We start from the raw sequence: 7160 nt of genomic DNA, 5'->3' as shown, positions 1-7160 counted from the left end.
GAGCAATTCTGTTGCCTCAGCCTCCCAAGTAGCTGGAGTTACAGGTGTGTGCCACCACATCTGGCTAATTTTTTTTATTTTTAGTAGAGATTTCACCATGTTGGCCAAGCTGGTCTTGAACTCCTGACCTCAAGTTATCTGCCTGCCCCAGCCTCCCAGAGTGCTGGGATTACAGTTGTGAGCCACCATGCCCGGCCTTCAATGTTTAACTATTTGAGGAACCACCAAATGGCTTCCATGATGGCTGAACCATTTTATATTCCTACCAGCAATGTACAGGGTTTCAGTGTCTCCACATCCTCACCAATGCTTGTTATTTTCCATTTTATTGTTATCCTAGTAGGTATGCAGGGGTACCTCATTCTGGTTTTGGTTTACGTTTTCCTAATAACTAATGCTGTTGAGCATTCTCCTTTTCATGTGCCTGTTGGCCATCTGTGTATCTTCTTTAGAGAAATGTCTACATTCCTGTGAATGGGTAGTACTTTTTTTTTTTTTTTGGTATGCCTTCTAATTTTTTATTGTTGTTGTTAAAAACTGGACACTTCAGCCAGGCGCAGTGGCTCATACCTGTATCCTAGCACTTTGGAAGGCTGAGGTGGGTGGATCATGAGGTCAGGAGATAGAGACCAGACTGGCTAACATGGTAAAACCCTGTCTCTACTAAAACTACAAAAATTAGCCAGGCGTGGTGGTGGGTGTCTGTGATCCCAGCTACTTGGGAGGCTGAGGCTGGAGAATCGCTTGAACCCAGGAGGTGGAGGTTGCAGTGAGCCGAGATCATGCCATTGCACTCTAACCTGGGTGACAAGAGCGAATCTCTGTCTCAAAAAAAAAAAAATGCTTTCAACAGATGCCACCTGGGGAGATGCTCCAGCCTGAGGGGGTGAAGCAAAGACAAGCCTCCGCACCAGTCCGCCAGCTAACTGCCAGGTAGGTCAAAATGCACAGTCACAATTACTTAAGAACAAAGTCCATATTGCTTATCCCTGGCACCAGCAAGCTACATGAGGAATGCTTAGTCCTCTCCCTGAATTCTCCATGGACAACTGCCTGCAAACCACTGCACTCAACAATCCCCTCAGACTGTTCTAGGTGAAGTTCCGGGTAATCAGATGGGCCCTGTAACTAAGTTCCGGGTAATCGGATGGAAGGTGAAGAGGAATGTCCTTATCATTCTGCTTCCTTTCGAGAATATAGAGATGATAGCCAGAGCTCAGGTAGCCATCCTGGGCCGTGAAGACCACGAGGATGGTGAAGCCACAAAATAGAAGGAGCTGGGTCCTCAATTGTGGAGCCGCTAGCTTGGCATTGCTTAACTCCTTGCTTGGTTTCATGGAGGGAAAACCACTTTTATCTTGTTTCAGCCATTGTAATTTTGTGATTCCCTCACATACAAAACCAAAGCTTAACCAAAGCTTTCTTGACACACACGACCTTTCCAGCCACATTCCGCCTACACTGTATGCCCGGCTATGCTCAATGCCATGCAGCTCTCTCTGCTTCCGTATCTTCGCACAGCGTTTACTGCAAGTTATCAGGAGGGTCTTCTTCACTTGGCTCCCTCACTACCCATGAGTGTCTTGTCTCTGTTATTTTAATTCTTGGAGAAACTTGGGAAGAGGAAAGCAGTGTTGTTTTCTTACACATGGGAAAATGGGAAAGAAAGTGGAGGTTTACAGAGACAAAATTGTTTCCCAATTGTGCCTGGTTAATGAGTAGCAGAACCAGGTGCGAAGTCAAGTCCATCTGGCCCGATGCAGTGACCGGCCCCCTCTGCTCCACTTCGAAGGTCCCATGGCGGTGCGTGAGCTGTGGCCGAGGGATCTTTGATAAATTCATTCCCTTTGTGGTTCTCTTTTGAAGTCGTCAGCTGCTTTTCACATGCTTTTCACATGCTGGTTTGTGAGGGATGAGTAAGTGCCTTCCTGGGCCTGGCCTCAGTTCAGAAAGGTATGGCCTCTGCTTCGGGTTTTGGTGCTCAGAGCGTGGTGTTCTCTTTTAACACACTCTAGGGACCCAACGCTGCTTAGCAGAGTGTGGGGAAACGGAACCTGTGCGAATGTTAGAACCAGATGGACCCAGGTTTGGAATTTGTTTCTTGTACTTATTTGTTGCATGACCCAGAACAATTTCTTAGCCTTGCTGAACCTCAGTTTCCCCACCTGTGAAAAGATAGAATGAGATCTCTCAGAGGTTTAAAGAGAGAATTAAAGAGACACCAGTTAAAATGACAGGAGTATGTATGGCAGGCACTCAACAAATGTTAGTCGTCTTCTTTCTTCTCTCCTCTTTTGAGATAGGAGCTTTGTTTGGTTTTGTTTGACATTGCAATGATAGACTATATTATTATTCACAAATTTGGAAGCCTTGCTTAACATGAAAAAAAATAGAAGAGTAGATGAAGCCAAGTGTGGTGAGTCATGCCTGTAAGTCCCAGCTACTTGGGAGTCTGAGGTGGGAGGATCACTTGAGCTTAGGAGTCCAGCCTGGGCAACATAGTGAGACCTCTGTCTCTAAAAAAAAAAAGAGTAGATAAGTGCTAGCAATATCTGACATAAGATTGCCATGGAGGGAGTCTGGAGTGGTTTTTTTGAGCCATGCAGAACCATATTCCATGTCACAATAGTCTCACCAGTAGGGTTCCAGGGCAGGGTCAGCCTGACATGCATGAAACCCAGCCATAGGATAGGAGCTAGAGACACATCCCCAGGGTTTGCCAGTCATGTGTGACACTGGGAACAGAAGAGATGCTTGAAGGACACCTTAAAGCAGCTCTTTCTTTGCTAGAGCTTTTGCCAGTATGTCTGGGAGTTGGCCCCACTCATCTGAAAGATTCTGGTCAACTCACCTAATGACACTTACTACTGCATTTTTCCAGCATTTTCTCTGTATGATGGGATAATTTCATCTTTCTGTGGAGGATGTTTGCGTGATTTTGAGACACTCTTAGGATGGGTCTGCTTTTACCATTTCAAAAATTTAAGCCAGCAGTCCTCAACCTTTTTGTCTTCATAACCTCTTTACTCTGTTAAAACTAATTCAGGACTCCGAAAGCTTTTCTTTATATGGGTTATATCTATCAATACTTAACCATATGCTATGGGTTGGATGTGATTTGTCCCTGTGAAAACTCACCTTGAATTGCCATTGTAGCTGTGTTGGGAGGTGGGGTGCATCAGAGGTGATTAGGTAGTTAAGATGGACTTTTTGTGAGACTGGGCTGGTTTTCGCAGGACTGGACTAGTTACCATGATAGTGGGTTTGTTTGTTTGCTTGTTTTTTGAGACAGAGTCTTACTCTGTCACCCAGGCTGGAGTGCAGTAGTGTGATCTTGGCTCACTGCAAACTCCACCTCCCAGGTTCAAGCAATTCTCCTGCCTCAGCCTCCTAAGCAGCTAGGACTACAGGCACATGCAAACATGCCCAGGTAATTTTTGTATTTTTTAGTAGAGATGGGGTTTCACCATATTGGCCAGGCTGGTCTCGAACTCCTGACCTCGTGATCCACCTGCCTCGGCCTCCCAAAGTGCTGGGATTACACCACGTGAGCCACCACGCCTGGCCAATAATGAGTTGTTATAACGCGAGGCTACTTCTTTTTTCGGTCCCTTTTTTGCCCATGCCTGTTTTCTTTCCGCTTCTCCACTGTTATGATGCAGCAGAAAGCACTCACCAGAGGCCAGGCAGATGTGGGCGCCATGCTTCATGGACTTCCCAGCTCCAGAATCATAAGCCAAAGAAACCTCTTTTCTTTATAAATTTCCCAGCCTCAGGTATTCTGTTATAGCAACACTGAATGGACCAAGACACCATATTAAAAAGCAAAACTGATAAATTTTTTAAAAATTCACTCACTTGGAATAATGACAGACCCATTATGTGTTAACATATATGACATTCGAATGAAAAATATGTTTTGCAAACAAAGTTAGTGGGAAGAATGGCACTGTTTCACATTCATGGTGAGCAGTTATGGCCCTCAATTCTGTCCACATTGTAATACACCTAGCCTATAAACATGTTACTTTACATGGCAAAAGGGACATTACAGATACGGTTAGGGTTAATGATTTTGAGATGAGAGATTAGCTTTCCTTATCCAGGTGGGCTTAATGTAATCATCAGCTCCTGAAAAATGGAAAACCTTTTCCAACTGGTCAGAGGGAGACATGACTACTGAAGAAGGCTCAGAGGGAGATGCGCTATTGCTGGCCTTGAAGATTGAGGATGGAGTCAAGAGCTGAGGAATGAACAGGACCTCCAGAAGCTAGAGAAGGCAAAGAAACAGAGTGTCCATTAGAGCCTCCAAAATGGAATCTCTCTGATACGTTGATGTTAGCTCAGTGAGAACCCATGTCACACTGCTGACCTATAGAGCTATATGGGAATACATTTGTGTTGTTAAGCCACTATGGTTTGTGGTAATTTTTAATGGCAGCAATAGAAAAACTAATAAAAGGCCAAGCGCGGTGGCTCACGCCTATAAACCCAGCACTTTTGGAGGCTGAGATGGGTGGATTGCTTGTGGTCAGGAGTTCAAGACCAGCCTGGTCAACATGGTGAAACTCCATCTCTACTAAAAATACAAAAATTAGTTGGGCATGGTGGTACACGCCTGCAATCCCAGCTACTCAGGAGGCTGAGGCAGGAGAATCACTTGAACCCAAGAGTCGGAGATTACAGTGAGCTGAGATCACGCCTTTGCACTCCAGCCTGAGTGACAGAGTGAGACTCTATCTCAAAAAAAAAGGAAAAACTAATACAATAATTTTGCAAATCTCTTTAGTGTCTGGCTAAACCAAAGACATTGGATTCTCGCACCTGCTTCTGAATTCGATATGTTGTGATATGATGCTTTGGTTGAAGTATATGAGGAAAATTAGACCTTATGTAGATTTATAGTTGAAAACCATAGGAGTATTTTAATGGCCTTTTCAGATCATTGTGGATTATTCTTCGATATGATACCAAATTTAACAATTGTAATTTTTTAAAGTTTAGTTGCAATGTAGAACATAAAACCATATCAAGAAACTTTTCATAACTATTACATTAATACCCATTGGCCTGTCTTGCAATTTGAACGGCTCTTTTACTCATGCATTATTTTAAACATGATGTACTGGTCATTTGGAAAACATTGATTCACTAAGTTATGCAGATCTTCCAACTGTTGACACATTCCATTATACAAGCTAAAAAAATTACATGCATTAATGTCAGTCTTATCCAAAGATACAGAGAAGGTTTAAACTCAAAATGGCAGATACAAGTTTTCCAGAATTGTCATTTTCATTTGAAAGCTCAAATTTTATCATTGGCAACAAATAGCATCAGTTGTTTTACTTGAAGTGAGAGGCTCACTTTGTTCGTTTTTCAGAAAATGTCAGCCAAATACACAAGTCTGAATCACTTTAGGTTGTTCATCATATTTTCAAGTAAAGATGGTACTCTATGCAAAAAGCAGTTAGTACAGCTTACACCTCATAAAATGACGTGTTATTGGAGACAACCAAGATGCTTCAAATTGTAGCAGAAATGCTTTTTGCCTACTTCCCATGTCATCACACACAATATTAAAAACAGTACATGAGCAAGGGCAGAGATTAGACGGAATTAATACTTTTTACTGCTTTATTAAGTACATTCTTCATTGAGACTGCCATTTTTAAAAATCACCAATTTTTTTTTTTTCCTTTTCTTTTTTCCTAAGACAGAGTCTCACTCTGTCACCCAGGCTGGAGTGCAGTGGCGCAGTCTCAGCTCACTGCAACCTCTGCCTCCTGGGCTCAAGTGATTCTCCTGCCTCGGCCTCCTGAGTAGCTGGGATCACAGGTGCCCACCACTATGCCTGGCTAATTTTTTGTATTTTTAGTAGAGACAGGGTTTCACCATGTTGGCCTGGCTGGTCTTGAACTCCTGACCTTGTGATTCACCCTCCTCGGCCTCCCAAAGTGCTGGGATGACGGGTGTGAGCCACTGCATCCAGCCAAAAAAATCACCAATTTCATAACAGTTAAGAATGCAATGTCTACTACTCCTGTTTGGTGTCACAGAGTATGTTCATGCTGTTAGCAGTTTTACCCAACACTGATTTGGTTCCATCAGTGCACATATCAACATGGTGAAAATGAGTAATAACAAAGTCTTAATAATATTATGAAACCATTTTGCCCACACAGGCCCTGGGGGTCTGCAGACCACACTTTGAGAACTGCTTATTTATGATGTTTTATCTAATGACATCTCCACCTTCATTCCATATTTCTATGACTTGTAGTGCATGGGCTTAGCGTTTTGGTGTTTGTTTCTGTAAACCATTACAAAGATGTGCACACCCACTTTGTTGTCATATTCTAACGATTTATGAAATTCACAGGACGTGCTTTGTAGACAATTTGGCAAACGCTTTTCTTCTTTTGAAAATTGCTTGGCTTTCTCTGTATTTTCTTGGGTTCTGTGTACTGCTATACACATGTTGATTTATGAAGGGAAGTAGTAGCTATCAGATGGTTATTCCCACTTAGCTAGAAATTACTTTGTTGACAGTGGAGGGAAAGAAATAATGCATACGTCTGGACGATATTTTTAGTTTCATTACATTTTGTTTGCTTCCACATCTAGATTGTAAGATAATACTGTATTATGATAATTAGCATTCATAATTTTTTCTGACTTTACAAATTTTATTTCTATGGTAAAGCAATACACATTCATTAAAGAAAACTTAGATATTCTAGGCCAGGTGCAGTGGCTCATGCCTGTAATCCCAGCACTTTGGGAGGCCGAGGTGAGCAGATCACCCGAGGTCAGGAGTTTAAGACCAGCCTGTCCAACATGGTGAAACCTCGTCTCTACTAAGTAGACAAAACTAGCCAGTTGTAGCGTGCAACCGTAGTCCCAGCTACTCGGGAGGCTGGGGCAGGAGAACCAACCACTTGAGCCTGGGAGGCAGAGGTTGCAGTGAGCCAGGATTGCACCACTGTACTCTAGCCTGGGCGACAGAGCAAGACTCTGTCTCAAAAAAAAAAAAAAAAAAAAGAAAGAAAACTTAGATATTCTAAGCAGTATAAAGAAGAAGACAATAATAGTTTCATCTTCCAAAGATGACCAATGATAACATTTTGGTACATTTTCTTCCAATCTTTATCAAAAAT

Source organism: Aotus nancymaae, unplaced genomic scaffold (assembly GCF_030222135.1).
Source record: "Aotus nancymaae isolate 86718 unplaced genomic scaffold, 86718_ANA_hifiasm-v0.15.2.pri h1tg000032l_0, whole genome shotgun sequence".
Classification (NCBI taxonomy): Eukaryota; Metazoa; Chordata; class Mammalia; order Primates; family Aotidae; genus Aotus; species Aotus nancymaae.
This window is presented reverse-complemented; position numbering follows the sequence as displayed.